The sequence below is a fragment of the Giraffa tippelskirchi genome, chromosome 3 (assembly GCF_054371585.1).
Source record: "Giraffa tippelskirchi isolate mGirTip1 chromosome 3, T2T-mGirTip1v1.2.pri, whole genome shotgun sequence".
Taxonomy (NCBI): domain Eukaryota; kingdom Metazoa; phylum Chordata; class Mammalia; order Artiodactyla; family Giraffidae; genus Giraffa; species Giraffa tippelskirchi.
In genome coordinates this window covers 106,946,345-106,973,270 of record NC_137277.1, presented here as the reverse complement: position 1 = coordinate 106,973,270, position 26,926 = coordinate 106,946,345, and the positions used below count along the sequence as shown (strand labels likewise).

Here is a 26,926-nt window from a genome sequence, read left to right as displayed (position 1 = left end):
CTGGGAGTTGGTGATGGACACAGAGGGCTGGCGTGCTGCGATTCATGGGGTCGCAAAGAGTCGGACACGACTGAGCGACTGAACTGAACTGAATATTCAATACATCATGTGCATTCAGTTGCCCTAAGAAGTTTGAACTGAAGAATTCTTTCCTCTCTGGTGAACTCTTTACATATTACACAGAAGCAGCCCCTCTCATACTACATCCCATCTAACACAAAAAGGGTTGATTCCAGGCCTGGAGAGAGGGCTAATTGAGAGAGAATAGCCATCTTGGGATGGCGTAGACCTGATAAACAGCAATAGCTCTGTGTTCTTTCTATGAGCACTGGACTACAAGTCAGGACACTGGCTTTTAGCCCCTGCTAAACAAATGCACTGTCTGACCTGGAGCAAACACTGAATTCTTTTCCTTAGTTTCATCCCTACAAGGCAATGATATTATCTGCCTCCTTTAAGTCCCGCAAGAAGGCTGCTAAGAAAATCACTTGCTCTCTACTTTTGAACATTCTTCTTTAGAAATGTGTCAGGCAACCCCTCTGCTTCCCTATTCAGGTTCAGTGTATTTATGGAGATCTGAGCTCACAGTGGAATATTGTAAAGGCATAATCCTAATTGTTTATTCATGGTTGCCTGCCTTTCCAAAGACGCCAGAAGAAGTGTTTGAAGGAGCAAGTGTGTCCTAAGGAGGAAGCCCCGGTCTCTTACAGGCATCGTCAAGAGTCGAGAGGTGACGTAAGAACAAGAAAACGTTCAGGATGTCTTCAGAGACGTTATGTCAGAAAATACGAGTATGAGTCATAGGCATTCTGTTTGAGAATTTTGAACGATGGTGGACATGAAGTAGCTTCAAATACATGAAGTTTAATATAAAATAATAGCAGGGTGTAAAAATTGTGACCTGCTCTGTACTGAAGGGTGCCACTTTCACAGCTGTCCCTTTTTGGAGATGGTCACTCAGCTAGTCTTATGTAACATCAACCAAATAGAAGGCAATTATTATTATCTTTTTTTTTTGAGAAAGAGGAATTGAGGAAAGAAGGTTGATAAAAAGTCAATGGATTGAACTTGTTGTTTGGGAAGAATTTGTCTTCTTGGAGAGGAATCTTTTATTTCAAAATGATGGCTGATTGTCCCATCAAGGGCATTGCAATAAGCTGTGTAGGCTGTTTGGTAAGGGTACTCTGGCCCAGGTTGCAGAATTTGGTCCTGCTTTTCCTCATTAATGCTGACTGCTAATATGATTTACTGCTGCTGTGTGGACTTAGCCCTTACCCTTTAACCGACAGGAAATGACACAGCTGTTGAATGTGGAGTAAGTCATTGCCCAACTGATCATCCTTTTCTCTGTTTACAGAAAAGAATTCGACAAAGAATTTGTTGCGTTCTTTAGAAACCCAGGTCACACAATTTTGGTTCTGTATATCATAGGGCTCATATAGCTCTTTCCAACTGCCTCTTCCAAGCTTCAGTGTCATTGATTCTTGATGACATTTCTTTTATAATTCAGAATCTCCTGGGGCTAGAACAAAAGATTAACATTCAAAGAATCAACACAGGATGATAAGACTCATTGATACTACTAAACATACAAATATACTCTATATCAGTTTGTCAGTGCAATATGAAAACTATTTAAGGAACTTCCCTAAGAAAAATCTTTAAAAGAATGAGTTCTTAATAAATGGTTGTCTTTGAAAAACATATAGTGTGTTCAAAAGATACACCATTTTCAGTGTTCCAGGAGTAGTCAAAGAAAAGCAAAGATTATTACTGAGCAGTAATCAGGCCACTTTTCAGACATGACCAGAGCTTTGTTGCCAATCTGATGAGATACACAGAGCTGACTTCCTTATGGTTATGCCCATGATCAAGGGGCATTCAATATTTTAATCTGAGACTAAAAAGATGGAGTCACAGATGTCCTATCAAATTTCTGGAAAAATCCTTTGTGGACATTCTTGTCCCTTATGTTGAAATACTTTAACAAAGGAAATGTGAAAACTTCATTGAGGTTAGTGTTTGTTTACTGAAAAGGCAGTTGTTATTAGATCAAACTTATAAACAAAACACTTAGTAACCACTCTTTTATTATTTCTGAGCTCAAAATGAGGAAATGGGAAATAACTGGCTAGAGCAACTTGAAAGGAATCATTAACTTAGGCAAAGACAAAGACAGAGAGTAGATTTTCAAGTTAGATAACCTCAGTTTGCTGACCAGAAGCTCTCAATTTATGTTTGGGCAGTTTGTTACTATTTCGGTAAATAAAACCAACCAGTCAACAAATTAAGTCCACAGATGTTTTCTGTGCCTAGAACTAGTAGTTGAATTGCAACAATTTTGATGACAAACCTAAAAAAAGATGTCTGGGTCTGTTACTCAGTCTGTAATATTTATTTAAAAGTTGAGTGCTTTAGATGGGGTTGTAATAGAACTTGAATCATGCATGATCAATGAACAAAGATTATAAGGGATCACTAGTGATTCTAGACCCAGAATTTGAGGATCACCACTCCAGACCAGGTTTTTAGGAATGAGAGATGTTTCCTTTTGACAACTGATTTGACTTCAGCAGAGTGGATTTAGTACTTCAGATCATAAACTCAGTGGTAAAGAATCCACAGGAGACATGGGTTTGATCCCTGTGTTGGGAAGATCCTTTGGAGTAGAAAATGGCAACCCACTCCAGTATTCTTGCCTTGGAAATCCCATGGACAGAGGAGCCTGGTGGGCTACAGTCCATGGGGTCACGAAGAGACATGACTGAAGCAACCTCACAGCATGCAGCACAGTACTTATCAAAGAGTTTATGACTGTTAAAGACTGTAAAAAATATGACAATATAAGTTCTCTCTTCTTTTTTGTTGCAGAAATAGAGCAAAATTATTTCATTTGCCTTCATTGAATTATTCAATATGTCTTATGTTCTTTTCCTAACAGACACTTTCAGTTAAATATTCTTTACTTCCAAGGTGTGAGTTAAAACCCCAAATCTTATTCTTTCCTTTGAAGGAAACCGCTATGAGGGAAGCGGGCATTCTGGAAAATATACCCAAAATAGTATTCACGAATATCTAAGACAAAGAAGGTTCAGATAAAGTCTTGCAACCACCAATTTTTGAAAACATATATAAGGGAGAAGAAAGTTATTCCTTTACCCCTGGCCAACAAGAATCTTGCCTTCTATAAATATCTTCTAGTTTTGAGGGTCCTCTGGGTCCTCCTTCTTCCTTCTGACCTTCAAGGAATCCTCTCTAAGAGGCACCGCTTTTTACCAATGCTGGCTACTACTCATTGAGAGCTGTTGAATGTGATTATGAACTGACTATTAGCACTTTCAAACTGTCCACATAAGTAGAGGTCAAATGATTCACTACTATCTGATCCTGGCACTTATCCAAGACTTCTCTGTTGGTCACATCATTGTCACCAAACCACTGCTGCTGCTGCTGCTAAGTCGCTTCAGTCGTGTCTGACTCTGTGCAACCCCATAGACGGCAGCCCACCAGGTTCCGCCGTCCCTGGGAGTCTCCAGGCAAGAATACTGGAGTGGGTTGCCATTTCCTTCTCCAGTGCATGAAAGGGAAAAGTGAAAGTGAAGTCACTCAGTTGTGTCTGACTCTTAGCGACCCCATGGACTGTAGCCTACCAGGCTCCTCTGTCCATGGGATTTTCCAGGCGAGAGTACTGGAGTGGGGTGCCATTGCCTTCTCCACACCAAACCACTACAGACTGGCTATAGGTTAAAAGAATGAGCAAGCATTATGAGCAAGCACTGGTGCAGTGTCTGGTAACTAGCAAGATATGTAAGTTGTCTTGGAAAAAAAAAAAAGTCCTGTCCTGTGCTTTAAAGGCAAACAGGAGGTCCTAATACATCAATAATGTAATTCATCTTAATTATAACTGAGAGCAAAAGGCTACCATCAGCACATTGTATGTAGCCATTGATCTTAATAAATATTTACTGAGGATTTATGCCAGTGCACTTTGTTCTGGCTTATAGCCTCCATGCTGCTTCTGAAAATGTCCCATGGTGCTTCCACACTGTCACAGCGATACTATGGAATCAATCCAATGACTGTTCTCAGGAGTCCCCCTTGTCATCAAGTCCTACATAGATGTCTAGATTCATATTAGACGAGGTTGCTAAAGTCTCTTAACACATTGGAACCAGGGCACTTATGGTGGTTCATATATAATTAAAACAGACATTTGAAACCAAATTTCAAAGTATATCATAAATCTCGGCATGATGAGAAAAGAAGAAAATTAGGGAAAATATGAATGTATTTATTTTTATTAAAAAACAAGAACTAGAAAGAAAGGCTAGTATTAGCATCCTAAAGAGAGGCTTATTTATTATAACTTACAATGGAAGGCATTCAACTTTGATTCATTTTCCCAAAAAGCTGACTAGCTGTTGCCCAATTAATATATCCTGGAAACTTTCCAGAAATGATGCCTTCCATATACATCCACCCAATTCACAGTGTTACTCCCCATCTCCCCTGCTGAGTTCTCTGTTTGTATTTTCAGCAGTCTTAGGGAGTGCTACCTGGCCTACACTTCTCAGTCAGAGGGCCTGGGAAGTCAGGTCAAAAGATTTGGAGGAAAGAGAATCGGCAGACTTTTCAGTTCTCTGGAGCTCACCTACTGAGCCGTCCATGGACTGTATGACCTCCTGAGGCTTCCTAAACTGGTGCTGACAGAAATTCTCGCAAGACTCTGAAACACATCAAGGTGAATGACAAGGGAAACTCTGGAAACAAGAAAATCTTGTTCTGTAATAGTCCAAAATGTCTGGTGCAAGGATAAGAGAGGAAGTCCTTCTGAGGGTCAATGATTTGGGTAATTCCAGGCCCCCGATATCCACTATTCCCACACACTCAGTCCTACGACACTGTTTACTACCATGAGGAAAGTCAGTTTGCATTAAAATATAAACAGATCATTAGATGGTGGACCCAGTCTTCAAAAGAAATCTGGGAGAAAAACATGGTCTCTAGGTTTTCTAAAATTACACAGGAGTAAAAACAATGAGGTTATATTTTGGAGGGTAAAATTTTGCTTACCTCTTGAAAATATAAATGACCCTCACATTGTTTTTTTTTTTTTTTAGCCCAGTGAAATTACTATGTTTAAACTCAATGCAAATGAAAGGTTGTGTTCACCTCATGGTTCAATTCAATGATGCATTGCATTCCTCGCTCTGGTCTTAAAACCTCTATGGAGAAATGACTGAAACGCAGTTCCTTGTCATAGAACTCTTTCTCAGTCATGAGCCAGCCCTCATGGACTTGGGCATAGTTACGCACTCTTTCCCTTCTATTCTAAAGCTGGTTCGAGTATCTATCAGATGAAGTCTCAAAGGGACTGAGGGAGATTGAAGAATGTATGCGCTGATGGGCCACTCACTTTTGGACTTTGAAAACAGTGGGTAACTGTAAGTGTGAGAGATATGCCCATATAATGATTTCACATAGTGTTAGGAATATGGATATTTTTGATTACCACTAACAAGCTTGGTGATCATGGGCAAATATTTAACCTCTCTGGATGTCAATTTCTCCACCTGTAAAATTAGAGTGCTGACCTAGATGATGTCTGAGATCTTGAACAGCTTTACAGTGCATGGCCTATGACTCAGATTGTGTTTTAGATTAGTGGCAAGAACCACATCCCCATTACTCGCCTTCTGTCAGCCTATAGCACTTGGCTCCCAATGTAGGGCTACAAATTTAATTTCTATAACACAGATACTCTTATTCAGGTTATTTATTTCTTCTTGTATCCATTTTGGAAATAATGTTTTTCAAGGAATTTATCTACTTCATCTATATTGTTGACATTGTTGGCACAGAGCTGTTCATAGTATTTTCTTATTATTCTAATGTCTATAAGATCTATGGGGCTAGCCCTTCTTTTATTCTTGATTTTGGTATTTTTTTTCCCCTATCTTTTGTTTTTGATTAATTTTGATAGAGGTTTCAATTGTATTAATTTTTTTGAAAGAACCAATATTCAATTCTTCCAAATGTTAATTTTATTATTATTTGAGATTCATTTCATTGATTTCTGCTTTTACTTTTATTATGTCCTTTCTTTCACTTACTTGGGGCTTAATTTGTTTTTCTGTAATTTTAGGTAGAAGGGTAGATAATTAATTTTAGAGATTTTTTTGTTTTTCTAATATAAATATTTAAAGCTATGACCTTCCTTTTAAGCACTCTTAGCTGCAGCTTACAAATTTCAATGTGTTGTATATTTTTATTGTTCCATTCAAAATATTTTCTAAATTTTCTTGTGACTTCTTCTTTGGCTGATGAATCATTTAGAAATATTGCCTAATTTCCAAATATTTGGAGGAATTTATTGATATCTTTTTGTTATTGATTTCTAATATAATTCTGTTGGGGTGAGGTAAAACACTCTGATTTCAATCATTTTAAATATATTGAAAGTCTTTAATAGACTGCATATTGTCTTTGTGTTTAATGTTCCACATATGCTTGAAGAGAATGTATATTCTGCATCTGTCAGATGTGGTATCTAGAAAAGTCTATTAGGTAGCTTGTTTTCAGTGCCATTCAAATCTTATATATTGCTATTGACTTTTTAAATATTTATTTATCAATTGCAGACGGTTGGCTGTTAAAGTTTCCCATGATGATTGTGATTATCTATTTCCCTATATATTTCTGTCAATTTCTGTTTCATTTACTTTGAAGCTTTGTTATTAGCTGTATTATATTCAAAATTGTCATATTAATATTTTTTACAAATTCAGTTTTTATTATTATAAAATATCCTTCTTTATCTTGGGTAATACTTCTTATTTGAAGCCTATTTTGACATAAATACAGTCAAACTAGCTTTCTTTTGAGTAGTGTCTGGACAGTGGTTTTTTCCCCTTATCTTTTTATTTTTAAACTATTTATGACTATATTTAAAGTGTGCTTTACATTGGCAGCATACAGTTGGGTTTGTATTATTTTCTATCCTGATAATTCTGTTTTTACCTGGATATCTTATCCCATTTACATTTAATATAGTAAATTATACAGTTCAATTGGGCTACAATTTTGGGGCTGCTTTTATTTTTTAATTTTCTTGCCATGCTAAGTTTCTTTTTGTCATATATTACCTAAGCAGGTTCCTAGGATTCATCTTATCAACTTGGACTGCTTTTCTGTCAAAGGAAGTATATCAATAGAATGTATACATGCTAAACATAATCAAATAAACAGGAAGAGGAAAATAAGTCAGTTGGGAACATAGGCTCAGGATGAGTCACACAACTTATGGTTACTATGCGGAAAGAACTTATCAGAGGATCAGAGTCAGTACTGGTGGCAATTGCTTGGGACCAGCACCAGCTCTGATACTGCTAAATATTTTCCTTAGTGATTTGTGAGAAATATAATTAAGGGAGCAAATGATGCACTGTCAGGTGGAAAGGTTAGCCAGTCCATGGTTGCCAAGGTTATAATAATGAAATAATATGTTGGAGGAATAATCAGTAGCAAACAAAATGAGTGTTATTTAGGTAAATTTTCAGCTGATACCCTTAAAAACAAAGCTAAACATATTTTCAAAGTTAATAAGGATGAACAAGATTAGCAGGAAAAAGTCGTGAGGTTAACATGAATAATCACATGATTCTTTTACCACTGAAGTCCAACAACTTACAAATATTATTGTGAGACTAGGATTCAGAAATAATAATAAAGCAAGCACAGTGGTGACCTAACTTCTATACTTAACATCAGCATGCTGTGTCCAGTTCTAAATTCCCTAATTAACCTGGAAGAACTAGCTCGATTTATGGGAAGTATCAGAACTTTGGTTTTAGAGCTAGACTCAGAGATAAATCTGTCCAAACTTCACACTTTATTAATGATGAAACTCAGAAAGGTTGAAGTGTTTCACCCAATGGCATACATAGCAGGACTGTTAACTAGAGCCCTAACTTTTAATCCTTTGCCTATTCCTTCTTCTAGCTCACAAATGAACACGGGGTTTTGAAATCAGAGGAGATGAGGAAAGAGGCAAGGAAGTGAGATTATTCATTATAAAGAAGAAAATGTTTAGATACAATACCTATCGTAAGCCTATGAAAATTTCTTATTTAAAAAATGATGACCAGACACTCTTGATCTCCTCTAACCAGGGGCTTCATTTCCATGGATGACTAAAGGAAAGGACATGTCCAATGAAGTACTATGGAAGGAATTTAGGAAACACATAGCAAGAACCATTACTTATTAGTTTGGTAACTCATGATATTTCTTCCCCAGAGGTTTGATTTTTAAAAAATTAGGATAGGTTTCACCTATCTAGAATGGTCACCTCTACAGATGGGAGGATCTTGTTTAAGATCCCTAAACTTCCATATTAGATCATTTTTATTTGCCCTTACTTTGTGCCTCTTTATTATTCTCTTGCAAGATCTTACTCCAAGAAAGAGAAATACAACTTGAAACCAATGACACATTCTTGTTCTTAGTATCATCCAGTACCATTTCCAGAGTGAGCCACCTCCCTGCAGAGCCTTTACTGTAAGCACGCCACTTTTATCTTTTACTGTAAACCACAAGGGCTGTGGTGTTAGGTGAGGCAGTTTACCTAAGCATGCCCTTGGCTGACCAAAATGTATTCACAAGACCGGTTGGAGAGTATGACGCTACTTGTCAGCAGCAAATGGAATTCTTCTTCATGAATACTATGTTAAAATTAAAAATGTTAAGTTACGAACTGTTCAAAAGTGTAATTCGCTACTAGCTTCCTGGGGAAATAAAAACCCAGATATCCATTCATCACAAGGTTTGAATGGATACTACAAACTATGTGAAAAACTACAATTAAAAGTCATTATCTGTGGTGGGTTTTGCTTACAGAGCCAATGCTTTTTAAATGGAAAGTTCAAATAACATTAAAATCCGTATTATATAATTTCAGACATATAGACTTGGAACAACCTTAATGATCCTCTTTGAAATTCAGAGATTGATTTTTGTTGTTACTTTGCTCTTCTGTGCTAAAATTAAAACAATATCTTTGATAGTTGAAAGTAAATTAAAATTCTGTCTCAGGCAGTACTTTCAGTCAAGAAAAAATAGCTGTTTTAGTTTATTTCAAGGTTGATTCTTTTCCATTATGGAAGAGTGTTTACAAGTGATTTTGACAATGGCCACACAGCCAAATCATTATTTTTCTTTAAAGAATGCACCTCTATAAGAGATAACAAAATGAGAACCAGTCAAGGAAAGTAAATAAGTTTGTTTACATCTCTAGAACACATGTGGAGATCATTTGACTTGTCCTCATCCCAGATAATTTACAAAGGAAGAAAAACAATTACTCTATAACACCCAGTAATTTGGAATGGTTTTGGTGTTTTTATAAATATCTCATATTTCATGTTGTTTTTCCATTGAGTAATATGTACCCATTATCAGATATTATAATATATTTTGCTATCCTGTGGAATCTGTGGCATACATTATTTAGGCCCAATCATATTCTCTACAGAGAGAGGAGTTACGTGTAGTGGACTGGGTAAGAGATTGAACAGTGGAATTGGAGAGAGCTGGCTTCATTGCCATGTCCCCCTCCAGGGGATCTTCCCAACCCAGGGATCAAACCCACGTCTCCTGCACTGGCAAGTGGATTCTTTACCACTGAGCCACCTGGGAAGCCCCCATCCTCTTGCCACTTACAGACAAATAATTTAGCTCTGGTCAACAAGAAATTCTCAAATAATCCTCCTCTGGACTTCATTTACTTCCTGTGAATGAGCTCTGTGGGTAAGTCAATTAAACTTCAGCTTCTCTGTGCTTGTGGATGGTGTCTCAATTACATTCTTTAGATTCTGGTAACATTCATCTCTGACTTCTGTATTATTAATATTATTTTTTACTTGTCCCTAAACTTATTCACTCTGAGAGAAGGCAGAACAACCCCTACAAATCCAAGAAAGCTGGTAGTGATGATATTGCAGCCCCATGGGATACCTCACAGTATTCTCCACCCTGGAGAGAACACCTGTACCCTTCTCTGTCTTGGACAGAATGAATCTTAAGAGATCATCTTGAGTGTCTATAAATAGATAGACTTTGCCATTGTTTAGTTTAAAATTACACATGTGGTATACATTGTGTTGTGCTAACTCATTCAGTTATGTCCGACTCTTTGTGACCCTATGGTCTGTAGCCCACCAGGCTTCTCTTCTGAGGAATTCTCTGGGCAAGAATACTGGAATGGGCTGCCATCTCCTTCTCCAGGGTATCCTCCTGACACCAGGGATCAAATCCGCGTCTCTTTTGTCTCCTGCATTGACAGGCGGATTCTTTACCACTAGCACCACCTGGGAAGCCTGTGGTATACATTGCCTGAATATTAACTAGGGTGATACCAGGGTCAGACCTTCCCTTTTGCAACCCAATAGAGTGGGGTTTTCTTAGGGTTAGATGCCATGATTTCCAGATAGTCAAGTGTTTGCAAAGAATAGCACTAGAGGACTATTTTGAGGACTCTTGTGGACCTCTGTGGCATATTTTATTCATTCCTCTGTACTTTTAATAAGTATGGAGAATGTCTTAGTTAGCTTGGGCTGCCATAAAAAAAGACTACATGTCTTAAACTATAAAAATTAATTTTCTCATAGCTCTGGAGGCTAGAAAGTCCAAGATCAAGGTTTGAATGGGTTCCATTTCTGGTGAGATCTTTCTTTCTAGTTTGTAGATGGTCATCTTCTTGCTGTGTCCTTACATGGCCTCCTCTGTGTGCATGGAGACAGAGAGAGAGAAAAAAAAAAGAGACAGGCAGAGAGAGAGAGAGTTCTTCCTCTTCCTATAAGCTCCTCAGTTCTAGCAGACTAGGGACCCAACTTTGTGACCTCATTTAAATTTAGTTACCTCCTTAAGAGTCTATCTCCAAATACAGTCACATTGGGGGTTAGGATTCAACATGTGAATTTAGGGGGCACAATGTAGTCTGAAGTAGAGAATAAATATGGAGATTTACTGGCATTGTCTTAATTTCTTAAAGAAATTAAATTTCTTTTTAATGAAAAAGGCAATTATTTAAATGTGATTTGTTTTTTTAACCTTTGCTAGATTTTTTAAAGGTAAAGTACTTTTGTATATCTGCTTGACTTTGGTAGACTTTTGATATTTCATAAATCTGAAAATGACCTTGTTACATCACCAGTTGTTGGGTTCAGAAGATCGCCATAGTTTTATAAAGAGTCTTTAGGGAATCTACGTGGAGAGCAAAAGGCATTAACATCCTATTATATGCCCAGAGCTTCTCTGGTGGCTCAGACGGAAAAGAATCTGCCTGCGATGCAGGAATCCCAGGTTTGATCCCTGGGTTTGATCCCTGGGTCAGGAAGATCCCCTGGGAAGATCCCCTGAGAAGGAATGGCAATCCACTCCAGTATTCTTGCCTGCATAATTCCATGGAAGAAGGAGCCTGTCAGGCTACACTCCATGGGGTCACAAAGATTCAGACACAACTGAGTGGCTAACACACACATATGGCCAGAGAGACTCAATACAGCACTTCCACTGTAAAACTCATGAAACTGAAGTCTAAAGAGAATCACAAGCAAATAAGTAGCTGAGGCACTTCTGCAACCTTGACCAGCCTTCTGACTCTCGCTAAACTTTTCTTTCCCCAGTAACTCATCCACAATCCTTCTTGCTCCTATCCAGGTTTTTTTTAAAGTCCAAAAATAAATGTAGAACCCTTCTGCATTTAAGGTGTAACCCGAACTTATAGCTGAAGAAATTCTTGTGCCTGTGAAGCAGTGGAAGAACTTTGACCTTATAAATTAATCCAATAAATCTGAATTTCAAAGTGAGTTAGAGATTTCTAGGAATTCTTTGAGTCATAAGATGACCTTATTTAGGAGAATAAATAATGTAATAATATATAGCCACAAAGAGAAAGATATCAACTCTGGACTGAAGCAAATTATTTAACACTTGAAGTTGTTGGCATGTTTAACAATCATCAGATAGACCAGAATACTGATAAAGTATTATATGGGTTAATTTACAAAATGTATTCTAGCAGTTATCTAATAAATGACATTTGTCATTGATTGAGTGTCTGCTGGCATAATTGTTCTGCTTTCCAAATAGACACAACCTTCCAGTGTCACATAAAGTATTTTAAATTACTATGAAACAAATATGCATTGTCACATAAACTTAAGATTTTACAACAAGGGCAAAATAATTAAAAATTTTAAATCAAAATCACAGATTCTTTAAAGATAGTAAGTATTTTATTTTTATTAATATATCCAAAATTATCGAGTTCCATTGTAGTGAAAGATGTCAATTCACTGCTCAGTACACATCAGACGTGAGGGTGAGGAGGTACCAAAGGAAAGGAAAGAAGAGTCCTAAATAAAATCTTGTCCTTGCTAGAGAGTCACTCAGGTGTCTTTGGGGTGTTTAAATCCACCAGACTTCAGCATGTTAGTTTGCTTAACTTCCACTTGTCTCTTGCCCTAGCCTCAGTGTCTCAGTGAGACAGGTAGAGAGAAGTGACTTCCCACATGAGCAGTGAGCTATAAACTACTTTTGCTAATAACAGTGTAGGTGAGCACCTAGTTCAGAGGAGGTTAAGCCAAGGGCATGGAGCATTCCTGCTTTGGGTGGAAGAAATCTCAACGATGTTACTGAGCCCAAATGTAATGTCAACTGCTGAAAAGCAATAATTAAACTTACACCTTTAACTTTGTTAAATAAATTATCTAAAGGCTCCACCCCTCTGAAAAAAAAGTTATCAGTGTGAGTCTGCTGTAGGCAACTGCAGTGATTATATGAGACATGTGACTTGGGATTATTTGGATTAGGAACAAATGGTATGTGTGGACTATTCAACACTCAGGGAGTATTAAGATTGTCCTAGGACAGGTTCACTATTACATAGTATCAATACATATCAAAGAAAGTCAAAATCTCCGCAGAAGGAAATCAGTTCACAATTCCTAGGTCCATGTGTCCAAAAACACAAGAAAACTTTAAACATGCCTTCTTTTAGGTCTTATAATAATAAAGTTCTACATTATAAAATGTCCCCAACTGCTATTAATGGGGAAAATATTGTCTTATAGGCCAAGTGGAGGAGTTAAAATGAACTATATTGAAAAAAAAATCAAGATTTTTATGATACAGTGGCAACAAACCTTAAGCCAAAGAAACAGAGACGTCATTCAATTTAAAGACAGAGACGATTGATGGTTAAACCCAACCGGGTGCTAAATTCAGCATTTCTGTTATGGTTATGAAGATTGTAAAGAAGAATCTACAATCTCATGCCTTTTTAAAAATTTGACTAATAGGCGTGTGTGCCTGTTTGTGTACGTTTCAAGCCTTCCCTTTAACTCAGCCTCAGATTCCCTCCTGCCTCCCATCTTTGTGTGGGTTTGTCTTGTAATGTAGATTATAAGACTCTCTCTGGCAGAAACTATCTGCTGTGGTACACACCTATCTCGAGCACTCAACATACCAGTCCAGCCTATCAAGTCAGAGTGCCCTTTACTAATTGATTTTTACTGGAGAACTGATGGGTAATCTTCCTGGGAGAACTGATTCTTCCCACAGAGGAGACATGATTCTTCTGGAGAAGAGTTTGCTTTCTCTACCCTGCTCTGCTGACTTGGCACTAACAGAATGATTTGAAGAAGCCCAAAGCATCACCAGTCTCCCGTCACCTCCAGTTCTGTAGATACAACACACAATCACCTAGAGGCATCTCAGTTAAGTGAGCATGACTGTCCCAATTAGGTAAGAGTCCTCGCTATTAAGTATTATTAGAGTTAATTTGGTGCCCTAGGAAAATTCTTGATGAAGCCTATCCCACTAAGGGCAGAGCATTGCAAGTCCACAGCAGCATGCTCAGAAAACACATTTACAGTAATGTTGATTAAGTCTCAAATGATACCATTTGGTGACATAGTCGTAGGTTTATAGAAACACCAGCCATTAAGTTGAAAAGAACTGGAAATGGCATAACCTCTGACACTTTACAGGTAAGGAAATAAAATTCCATGGTGGTGTGGTTTATTAGTATGGAGAAATAAGACTATTTTTGACTCTTCCAGCCAAGAGCTCTTCACACAATACCATCATACATCCTATATATGCCAGTGACTGAAAGAACATCTTGAAAGCTGTGATCTCTCAATATGGTTGTGTAGGTGGGGGTCGGCTCTTTAGTTCTTCTTAACTTTCTGCCAGAGGGGCAGTGCCATCTGCATATCTGTGGTTATTGATATTTCTCCTGGCAGTCTTGATTCCAGCTTGTGCTTCATCCAGCCCAGCATTTTGCATGATGTACTCGGCATATAAGTTAAATAAGCAGGGTGACAATATACAGCCTTGATGTACTCCTTTCACAATTTGGAACCAGTCTGTTGTTCCATGTCCAGTTATAACTGTTGCTTCCTGACCTGCATACATATTTCTCAGGAGGCTGGTCAGGTGGTCTGGTATTCCCATCTCTTTCAGAATTTTCCACAGTTTGTGGTGATCCACACAAAGGCTTTGGCATAGTCAATAAAGCAGAAATAGATGTTTTTCTGGAATTCTCTTGCTTTTTTGATGAGTCAAGAGATGTTGGCCATTTGATCTCTGGTTCCTCTGCCTTTTCTAAATCCAGCTTGAACATCTAGAAGTTCACAGTTCATGTACTGTTGAAGCCTGGCTTGGAGAATTTTGAGCATTACTTTGCTAGCATGTGAGATGAGTGCAATTGTGTGGTAGTTTGAGCATTCCTTAGCATTGCCTTTCTTTGGGATTGGAATTAAAACTGACCTTTTCCAGTCCTGTGGCCACTGCTGAGTTTTCCATATTTGCTGGCATATTGAGTGCAGCACTTTCCCAGCATCATCTTTCAGGATTTGAAATAGCTCAACTGAATTCCATCACCTCCATTTGCTTTGTTCGTAGCGATGCTTCCTAAGGCCCACTTGACTTCACATTCCAAGATGTCTGGCTCTAGGTGAGTGACCACACCATTGTGATTATCTGGGTCATGAAGATCTTTTTTGTATAGTTCTTCTGTGTATTCTTGCCACCTTTTCTTAATATCTCCTGCTTCTGTTAGGTCCACACCATTTCTGTCCTTTATTGTGCCCATCTTTGCATGAAATGTTCCCTTGGTATCTCCAATTTTCATGAAGAGATATCTAGTCTTTCCCATTCTGTTGTTTTCCTCTCTTTCTTTGCATTGATCACTGAGGAAGTCTTTCTTATCTCTCCTTGCTATTCTTTGGAACTCTGCATTCAAATGGGTATATCTTTCCCTTTCTCCTTTGCTTTTGGCTTTCGTCTTTTCACAGCTATTTGTAAGGCCTCCTCAAACAACCATTTTGCCTTTTTGAATTTTTTTTCTTGGGTATGGTCTTGATCCCTGCCTCCTATACAATGTCATGAACCTCCATTCATAGTTCTTCAGGCACTCTGTCTATCAGATCTAGTCCCTTAAATCTATTTGTCACTTCCACTGTATAATTGTAGGGGATTTGATTTAGGTCATACCTGAATAGTCTAGTGGTTTTCCCTACTTTCTTCAATTTAAGTCTGAATTTGGCAATAAGGAGTTCATGATCTGAGCCACAGTCAGCTCCCGGTCTTGTTTTTGCTGACTGTATAGTGCTTCTCCATCTTTGGCTGCAAAGAATATAATCAATCTGATTTCGGTACTGACCATCTGGTGATGTCCATGTGTAGAGTCTTCTCTTTGTTGCTGGAAGAGGGTTTTTGCTATGACCAGTGCGTTCCCTTGGCAAAACTCTGTTAGCCTTTGATCTGCTTCATTCTGTACTCCAAGGCCAAATTTGCCTGTTACTCCAGGTGTTTCTTGACTTTCTATTTTTGCATTCCAGTCCCTTATAATGCAAAGGACATCTTTTTTGGGTGATAGTTCTAAAAGGTCTTGTAGGTCTTCATAGAACCATTCAACTTCAGCTTCTTCAGCATTACTGGTTGGGGCATAGACTTGGATTACCATGATATTGAATGGTTTGCCTTGGAAACGAACAGAGATCATTCTGTTGTTTTTGAGATTGCATCCAAGTACTGCATTTTGGACTCTTTTGTTGACTATGATGGCTACTCCATTTCTTCTAAGGGATTCTTGCCCATAGAAGTAGATATAACGGTCATCTGAATTAAATTCACCCATTCCAGCTCATTTTAGTTCTCTGATTCCTAAAATGTTGATGTTCACTCTTGCCATCTGCTGTGTGACCACTTCCAATTTGCCTTGATTCATGGACCTAACATTCCAGGTTCCTATGCAATATTGCTCTTTACAGCATCAGACTTTACTTCCATCACCCATCACATCCACAACTGGGTGTTGTTTTTCCTTTCACTCCATCTCTTCATTCTTTCTGGAGTTATTTTTCCACTAAAGAGCCTCTTGATGAAAGTGAAAGAGGAGAGCGAAAAAGTTGGCTTAAACTTGACATTCAGAAAACTAAGATCATGGCATCTGGTCCCATCACTTCATGGCAAACAGATGGGGAAATAATGGAAACAGTGAGAGACTATATTTTGGGAGGCTCCAAAATCACTGCAGATGGTGACTACAGCCATGAAATTAAAAGACATTTGCTCCTTGGAAGAAAAGCTATGACCAACCTAGACAGTATATTAAAAAGAAGAGACATTACTTTGCCAACAAAGGTCCATCTAGTCAAGGCTATGGTTTTTCCAGTAGTCATGTATGGATGTGAGATTTGGACCATAAAGAAAGCTGAGCACCGAAGAACTGATGCTTTTGAACTGTGGTGTTGGAGAGGACTCCTGAGAATCCCTTGGACTGCAAGGAGATCAAACCACTCAGTCCTAAAGGAAATCAGTCCTGAATATTCATTGGAAGGACTGCTGCTGAAGCTGAAACGCCAGTACTTTGGCCACCTGATGCGAAGAACTGACTCATTTGAAAAGACCCTGATGCTGGGAAAGATTGAAGGTGGGAGGAGAAGGGGACGACAGAGGATGAGATGGTTGGGTGGCATCACTGACTCAATAGACATGAGTTTGGGTAAACTCCGGGAGTTGATGATGGACAGGGAGGCCTGGCATGCTGCAGTCCATGGGTTGCAAAGAGTCGGACACGACTGAGCAACTGAACTGAACTCAACTCAAGGATGATAAAATCTTTTAACAATAAGAAAATAGTGGCTGGGAAGTGGCAAGGAGGTGAGCATCTACAGATGAGATTTTCAGATTTGGGGGAGACAAACGTGGGATGAAGAGCTGGTGGTTGATGAAGCCGGTAAGTGGATATACAGCCATGAGTTCATGTGGAGGGACTTATGACCCTCAAAAGGATTAGGACTTGGGAATGGCGGATACTACTGAAGGTAAAGAAAGGTTGTGGGACTAATAACAGAGAAATTAAATTCTGAGCACACCCAGTTGATCTCCATTAACAGAATGTCTGGCATCAGGTTATCTACCTACCACCACTGTCCTTGCCACCATGACCACTGGAACCAAAGCACTCTTCCCTAAAGAAGCTGAAGTAAGTGGTAGAAATTAGGGCTAATGGGGTAGCAGTTGACAGTCCAAACCAGAAGCCTCTCTGCATGCTACCATTTAGGGGCATCAAACTCTGAGAGTCCGTTGCCTGCCAGTTCCCCCTGGGAGAACACTGGTTGTTGAGGATTCCTATCTTTATACTCAAGCTCAGAGTAAATTTGTATGTTGCCTTTTTCATGAATATGATAAGGCAACTGAGAAAGAGGCATTTGTAGAAAGCCTGCAAAATGAAAGAGAAAGAAGTAAAGAAAAAACTTAACTTTAGAGAAAAATAAAAGAATTCAGGAAACTAAAGAAAATGAAAAATTCTCTACATGGCATCCTTAGGTAGACTCAAGCATATTACATCCATGAAAAAGTAAAACAATATGAAAAAAGGACAAAGGGGGTAAAAGAGCTCCTGGAATTAGAAAAAAATAAACAAAAATAAAAAATGTTTACAGGAAAATATAAGTAAATTATTTCAAAAAATAATGTCAAAACACTACAAGAAGGAAAATATGTGAAAAGATTTTTTAAAAAACAACCCAACTAGCAAATGTATTGTCTAAATAATGTTTCAAAAAGAAAGAAAAGTAAACTTAGTTAAGAATACATATTATAAAAAGTAACAGAAGGGACTTCCCTGTGGAGCAGTGGATAAGAATCTGCCAATTTAGGGGGCATGGGTTCAATCCTTGATCCAGGAAGATTCCACGTGCTGTGGAGCAACTAAGCTCATGGGCCACAACTACTGAGCCCAAGTTCTAGAGCCCATAAGACACAACTGTTGAAGTCTGCACACACAGAGCCTGTGCTCCACAGTAAGAGAAGCCATCACAAGAAATCCGTGCACAGCAACAAAGAGTAAGTAGCCCCCGCTTGCCAAAGCCTTGCCAGTAGCCTGTGCCAAAGCCACAGAAACGAAGACCCAGCACAGTCAAAAATAAAATAAATAAATAAATATTATTTTTTAAAAAGTAACAGAAGAACATTTCTTATAGCACAACATGGACTTTCAGATTGAAAGGGCTCAATAACATCTATACAAAATGAATGAAAAACACATAATCAGCGATATTCTTGTGAAATTTCAGAACACTGACGATAAAGAGAAATCTTCAAAGCTTCCAGAGAAAATACATGTGCATGCATATACATATTTCATGTTGAAAATCAAGAGAATAACTTGCGTCCATATTTTCAACAGCCACTCTGAAGGCTGCTGCTAAGTCGCTTCAGTCGTGTCCGACTCTGTGCGACCCCATAGACGGCAGCCCACCAGGCTCCACCGTCCCTGGGACTCTCCAGGCAAGAACACTGGAGTGGGTTGCCATTTCCTTCTCCAGTGCATGAAAGGGAAAAGTGAAAGTGAAGTCGCTCAGTCGTGTCCGACTCTTAGCGACCCCATGGACCGTAGCCTACCAGGCTCCTCCATCCATGCGATTCTCCAGGCAAGAGTACTGGAGTGGGGTGCCATTGCCTTCTCCAACTCTGAAGGCTAAACAACCACAAAACAAACCTTTGAAGCTGGAAATGTGATTTACAAGCCAGCCTATCAAATAAACATGGTGTCAGAATAAACTCTTCAGAGACTCAACCTCCCAAACTTTCTCAGGAGTTTTTGAAGATATTCATCAGCAAAATGAGGAAATGGACCAAGAAAAAATAAAAGCATGAGCTCAAGCAAATTGTGTACCCTTTTTTTTTCTTAGAGTTACAAAGGTTATGTTTCAAGGAAGTAAAAATAATAACAATTATGTTTGTTAGAAGGCTGCATTAGTGGTGGAGAATATAAATAAGGTGTTGTTAAATTTCATAGATAAACTCTAAAATTCATAAATCAAGATATAGCAGTATATTATTTAAAGATACAGGAATAATTATCCAAAGAATAAAGGTGTTGAAAGTGGTCTCTAGGGAACTTCTGTGGTGGTCCAGTGGTTAAGACTTCATCTCCCAACACAGGGGATGCAGGTTCAATCCCTGCTTAGGGGGCTAAGATCCCACATGCCTCATGGCCAAAACACTAAAACATAAAACAGAAGAAATATTGCAATAAATTCAATAAAGACTTTAAAAAATGATCCACATACCAAAAAAAAATCTTAAAAAAGAAAAAAATTGGCTTAAAAAAATAGTTTCTAGGAGAGGGACTAGAGAAGGATGAGTGGTGGAGCTAGGGTTAATCCTTTTCATGCTACACTGTAATTGACATTGTTGGTTGGCTATCCCAAATATATTTGCTGCTTTTTCCTTCCTGAGACAACCCTGATTTTATCTGTACTCAGATCTACCTAAACTCCAAGGATAATCACATTTCCTTTGCTGGGTATCTGCCCAATGGAAAGGGAAAGCACGGCTCCTCGGGGGCAGGAGGGGGCGTTTTTGAGAAAAGTGCCCCTCACTCCTTAGAGGGAACTATAAGGACATATGCTATATTCTCTTCCTGATGATGTTGCCTTATCTGGGTGAGACGCTTAGGGCCAGTGAAGCCTTAAGTGAGGTGAATCTGAGTATGAGATGAATTGGAAAGAACGCAGGTTCTTCATGACACTTGTGAGCAACTGGATTAACCTTGAAGACTAACTTCCCTTTGACATACTGTAATGTCAGATAATACTCACCTTATTTTTTCAGTCAGTTGATTCAAGGCTTTTGTTACTTACAGTCAAAACTATCCAAACTGATACATAAAGCCTTCCTATATTATTTGATTTTCAAAGCATACTCATGTGTTATATTCACTAGAAATACTTAAGATAAAGAAGTGTATGTAAACATTACAAATTTTACCCTAAACACAAAAAGTCCTCCTTCTGCACTTCATAGTTTAAAAACATGTGCTTAAAAAAATTATCCAGTTGCAATATCAGTCAGTGCAAAAGTATGTAGAAATAAAATGCCCACAGGTCATTAACCATTAGCACTGTGCATCTTCTCAAACTCTAGTATGCATAGTTTTTACTGTGATTATATATTTTACCAAAAAAAGTTCATACTGTATATATGTTTTCACAACTTGCTTTTTCACACACACTGTCACAGATATACTTCCTTGTTAATACATTTAGTTTTTTTATGATTATAGAGATTTCTGCAGATGGACAAGCCACAGTTTATTTAACCTGCACCTTATTAATAGATATTTAGGTTGCTTTCAATTTTTCCCTAATACAACAAACACTGCCAGAAACATTCAGACATGTGCTTCTTTGTACCAGTATTTTTCTAAGATAAATTCCAAATTGTGAAATTGCTGGTTCAAAGAACACATGTGTTTTAAATTTTACTAGATTCGAAATTGAAAACTCCCTTCCCTCAAATGGGCTGTACTATTTTACACTCCCACTAAAAATATCTGAGGTCATTTCCCCACATTTTTACCAACCACTGACATTAGTAACCTTTAAAAATTATGTTTCATGAAACAGGCAAACATGACAGTTCATTATTGTTTTAATCTGACTTTCTGATTACTAGTGGAGCTGATCTTCTTTTCATATGTTTATTAGCCATGTGTATTTTTATTCATACATTTACATTATTATTATTTTCCTACTTAGCTGTTTGTGTTTTTCTTGTTATTTTGTGTTCTTTGTCTCTTAGGAATATTTCCCTCATTATATATGATGCAAGTATTTTTTTCCCAAACTGTCATTTGTTGTCATTTAAGTTTCTTATTCATAAATGTCCCAATGCTACCATCTAGGGCATTAAAGAGTTGGGTAAAGATCATGTATTTGTTTGAGCTTCTTTTTGTCTAGATTAAAAATAAAACAGTACCAAACTACTGAGTAAACTCTTATTGAATGGCCACTGGGCCAAATAATCACAGACAACACTAAGGTAGAAAGACAACCTTTAACTACAAAGATCATCCGATACAAGGAACAGATAGACCTATTAATAAACAATTCTACTGTAATAGGTTTTTCTTTTTTTTTTTTTAAATATTTTTGGAGACAGGGGAAAAAAGAATATTTAAAACTACCTATGGACTATCAGAGAAGAACTCATAGAGTTAGTTTGTTATTTCTATGAATTCTTTTTTACACACATTAGTTTGCCTTGACAGTTGAATTCTTATTATATACTAAAGTGAAAGAAAGTGAAGTTGCTCAGTTGTGTCTGACTCTTTGCGACCCCGTGGACTGTAGCCCACCAGGCTACTCCATCCATGAAATTTTCCAGGCAAGAGTACTGGAGTGGGTTGCCATTTCCTTCTCCAGGGGATCTTCCTGACCCAGGGATCGAACCCGAGTCTCCCACATTGCAGGCAGATGCTTTACCGTCTGAGTCACCAGGGAAGCCCCATTATATATACTAATAGTATATGAATTAAATATAATTTTCAACTTTTTAGTAGATTTTACATTTTTATTATCAAAAATTTTAATAAACAAATTCTTCAGAAGTTGTGTGTCTTATCAGCATTAAATCATTTAAGTATTTTTAAAGAACAATTCAAGAATAAGTCATATGAAGATGAAACACAAAACTACTTCCTTTTTTAAGCATTCATTCTAATATTTCGAGTCCTACTTTTAATACTCTGAAATCCTTCATATTTATAGACATATGAACCACCTAGCATTAATTTCTAGGAACAATTTATAAACACATGTTAGAGGAAAATTGACACTTTCTCCCCACACCCTTCACCCAGAACATTCCCACTTTTAATGGAGGAAACATGTTAGAATGCTTCTTTTCAGTCTTTGAAAACTTCCTCTGATAGCACCCCGCTCCCTGCAATCCCCTTCGACTTTGGCATTTGGCTAGTCTTGCATCAGCTATCCCATAACAAAGAAAGGAAAGGAAAGGAAAGTCGCTCAGTCGTGTCCGACTCTTTGCGACCCCGTGGACTGTAGCCTGCCAGGCTCCTCCGTCCATGGGATTCTCCAGGCAAGAACACTGGAGTGGTTTGCCATTTCCTTCTCCAGGGGATCTTCCCGACCCAGGGATCGAACCCAGGTCTCCCGCATTGGAGGCAGACGCTTTAACCTCTGAGCCACCAGGGAAGTCCGACAAAACTCAAGATAAAATGATAAATGCAACTGCTCATAACATCTCAGTACCTCTTTCATCAGTTTGGGTGTTAAGTACATTAAAAGGAACCAACAAGGAACCATGAGGTATTGAAATACTTTTCACATGCCAATTCATAGCCCAGTTCGGTGACTTTTACAGCATTTCTGATCCTTCTCCATCCCACCTCATGTTCAGTTCAGTCCTTCTTCAATATTCATCTGAAAAACATAATTTCAAACATAATCTTCAATGTATCACTGGTACTCCACCCTAAGAAAGAGCATAACCTCTGAATACCTTGAATTTTTAAATAATAACAACAAAAAGTCAAGGTAACTTGGCTCTACCTATACTTCTAAGCAATCAGAGATTTGTTTCCAAATAGCTCTGGGGAATTTCACCATATGACTCCTATTAATGGAAATTGTTGAGCTAATCTCTCCGTGTGACATTACAAATATTAACTTCCCGTCCAACTTTGTTTGAAGCTTTTCTGTTTTTCTTTTGCTGTTAGAACAAGAACTGTAAATCTGGAAAGGATTTTTAAGATCAATCAAGTCAGTCTTCTAATTTTACAGATGAAGAAATATGTTTCAGAAGTTGTTACTGACCGTTAAATGACTGTGTGAGTTTTGAGCAATTTGATTCACTGACTTTAAAACTGGCTTGGAATTTAGGAAATATGTTTTTAGGCGTTATCTACATAAAAGGTAAGGAAAAGTGAGGGAAATTGAAGTATAACCAGGTTATCTGAACTCAGTGTTGCAAGGTTTTCTTTTATCCTACAAGCATTATTATTAATGGTGGTGTCAATATTTGGAAGTTGTTCATTTAAAAGATTATATTGTAGAGAATATGTTATGGGTTACCAGATCAGCCAACTAAAGGGTTGTCATTATTAATAGGGGCTAATATGGCAGGGTAATTTCTCCAGAGTGTATTTTGCTACATCTCCTTGAATTAAAAACCCTGAAAGATGCAGCAGCATCATAAAAATTAGATTGTAATAAGCTTTGGTGATTGGGTTTTCACTGTACAGATCAATGTAAAGCCCTCTTGGATTTTCAGTGAAGTTAAACAGTGAATAGCTTTTGCGTGAGTGATGAACCAGTCACAAGATGGGGCAAAAAGCCCTGCTTATATTTGGCATGCCAAAAATTCTTTCTCAACAACACTGCAATCCTTCTTACATTTGCAAAAGTTGAAATTCTTCCACATTTGTAGGTTTGTTCCATTTCTTTAGATCAAATGAAATGTCTGCCTTTTTTTTTTTTATGGTATCCTGTTTTGACTTTTTTACTTTAGTTTTTTGGAATAGCAGAAATTAGCTTTTTTTTTTTTTACCTTCTGGTGATTTTTTTTTCACAATTAAATATTTTAACATATTACTAGGTTTACACAGGGCATATGGTGTACTTTATAAGCTACTATTATCCTTTGACATATCTCCTCAGGTGGAGAAAAAATATTTGGCATTCATTCATGTATGATTCATGATCTTCTGACTTTGTATTTGTGGTGGCCATAGTGACCGAGGGCTTAAAAAAGCACATACTATTTCAAGGCAAATCTGACTTTTATCTTTGTTCCTTAAGCTATTCCAATTAAGGTAGAATACTGTGAAAAACAACAGCTCATACAGTTTGTTTTTCTTTGCTAAGTCACTTCAGTCATATTCAACTCTTTCCAACCCTATGGACTTGTAGCCCTCCAGGCTCCTCTGTCCATGGGATTCTCCAGGCAAGAATACTGGAGTGGGCTGCCATGCCCTCTTCCAGGAGATCTTCCTGACCCAGGGATCAAACTGGCATCTCTTATGTCTCCTGCACTGCAGGCAGGTTCTTTACCACTAGTACTACCTGGGAAGCCCATTTGTTTTTCTTTAGGGAGGGGCAAATATATGACCAATTAAAAGAAAGCCAATAGCTACTGATGATATAATTTCAAAACTAAAATTTTCTAGAAAAGAAATCCTTATTCATGTATATATTTCTATCTGGAAAATTGTTTTTTTCATCAAAAAAAATTTTTTTTTTCTTGAGAAATGAGTGATCACTGAAAGCCGCAAATACCACAATTTCACATGTGTGAGGATCTTTTTTGTTTTTTTTAAGATCTTAATTTCTCTCACTGCATAGAGAAGAGATGACTTTCATTTCACCATATGTTGGGTTTTATGGTGAAAGATGACTTAATAATTGCAACCTAACTATTCATGTTATTTCTACTTTGTACTTCCTAAGGAATGGCTCATTACATGTCATCAAAGCCAAATCCTGCAATTGGAAAAAAGTTTGTATTATGTAGATTTTGAAAAGAGAAAACAACAAAACTACCTCAAATTCTTGAAACAACAAAAGAGAAAACTCAGCAAGAAAACAAGTCTTGGCGCTTACGTCTTTTAACCTGTGCTCTTTCATAAAATAAAACAGGTTGGAGGAATTGCTGTGAACAAAGGGTCTTAACTGCAAAAAAATTTTTAGGAATGTTTGAAAGGAAATGACAGAGTGCATTCATTGAGCCTGGACCAAGCATGCTTGTCTCACGTTTTTCAGTTTTGTTATGCCTAAATATTCATTTAGAATCTGAATTTAGGAATGACACTATGGCATTCTTCCACTTATGTTATACAGAGCAGAGTCATGAACTTCAGGACAACCAACTAACCAAATAAAAGCATATTTGGAAACACAAGCTGTAAGACACAGCTCATGCACAGAAATCTCAATCCTGGGTTCATATATGCTTGGAGGGAAGAATCAACACGCTAACGCTGGAGCCTCTGTACTCGCAGGGATGAGCTTGGCTTTCAGAAGTGCCTTTTACAAAGGTACAAAGAATTGTGGAGAGAAATGCATTGATGACAGGTGGGCTCTTCCCCACTAAGTGGGATGGATGGAGGGAGCTGAGACAATAGCTTGCAGTATTTGAGTATAGTGGTTTTTTTCTTATAAAGATGGAAGCTATTTTTTAAGCATGCAGTTTCAATGGGGCATGTTTGATTTATGACTAAGAATTCTTTTTCTCCATGCCGTATTCGCACTCCTGTATGTAATTAAAAGGTTCCCTCCTGGGAAACTTTTCCCTTCTGAAACATATTGGGCTGAATTGTGTTTTACAAAAGTAGTAAATATGGCATGGACCATTTAGGTTTAAAACACATTAAAAATACGGAAAATTGAGATGTTTTCTCTCTTGATTTAATACAGTAAAAACCTCTGTCCATCTACTACGGTTTGCAGGCATTCAATATAATACTGGTATTAACAACTTAGAGAATTCTTACTTTCATCTGCACCTCAGTCTTGTCAGAATGACATGGGTGTGTGAGTTTAGTTGGCTTTAACTGGATATGAACCTAAGCACATATTAGACATGCAAATTGAGTCTCCTTTTTTTAACCATAAATGGCATGAACATAAATTCCAAAGCTGATTCCACGGTAAATGACGTGAGATAACAATATTACTTCCTTTTGTGGACCTGTTCCTCCTGCCACGAGACATAAAACTTCTTTACCTCTCTGGAGGCTTGTCCATGCAAGCCCATAAACATTTACCTGTATAAACTTATAATTAAAAGAATATATCCTAATCCTTTAGCAAGTAATTATATTGAGTGTTATTCACCCTTCATGAGAAATCCCTTAAAGATCTAAAGGGTGACAGCCTCATCAAGTTTTTATTGCCTCCCTTGATGCATTTCCATTTTTGGAAGTCTCCTCTCACTTTCTGCTTGACATACAGGAACAAAAAAAGGAATTCAAAGGAAGGTACCTTGCAAGAAGAACTTCATTAAATCATTATCAAATTAGAAAATTATATGCCCAAATATCCCACACATGTATAATAAGATGACAGATACATGTGTTTGCATGTTTGGATGAGATACACAGTCTTGGCAAGTATAAATATGCATAATTTTCTCATACAACATAATTAGAGAAAATTACATATCTAGCCAATTAGTCTTCAGAACAATTTTCTTCGTATTTTCTTTCTCCTGAGCTAAAATGGTCTTTGTAACCTGCTGCTACCTTCCTTTACTGGAGTCTAATGCTCATATGCTCCCCTCTTCCGCTTTCCTCTACCTTCCTTCACATTGTATGCCTTGCTTGCAGGGCCACCTCTTTCCTCCTCCTCCTCTGGTTCTGTTCAGTTTCCCAGCCCCTTCCAAGTCTCAGATACCAGGCAAGACTCCAGCTGTTTGTGGGTGGACAAAACAATTACACAGAAACTCTAATAGAAACACAGAAGACTCCCTGTCTGATGTCATGGATGGCCCCAGACCTCCGCTGGCTCTCTGCATCTGTTTGTCCCTCAGTCACAAAGAAGAGAAG

At 37.8% G+C, this 26,926-nt stretch overlaps 1 long non-coding RNA gene across 1 annotated transcript; it reads right to left on the bottom strand.

Moving 5' to 3' along the window:
* Nucleotides 1-1,085: 1,085 nt before the first annotated feature.
* LOC145541496 (uncharacterized) lies at nucleotides 1,086-26,922 on the bottom strand. Its single transcript, XR_014079062.1, has 3 exons — nucleotides 26,678-26,922; nucleotides 22,635-22,805; nucleotides 1,086-1,522 (listed from the first exon to the last, which is right to left on the bottom strand). It is a non-coding gene; the product is annotated as an uncharacterized LOC145541496 (long non-coding RNA).
* Between the last annotated feature and the right edge of the window lie 4 nt (nucleotides 26,923-26,926).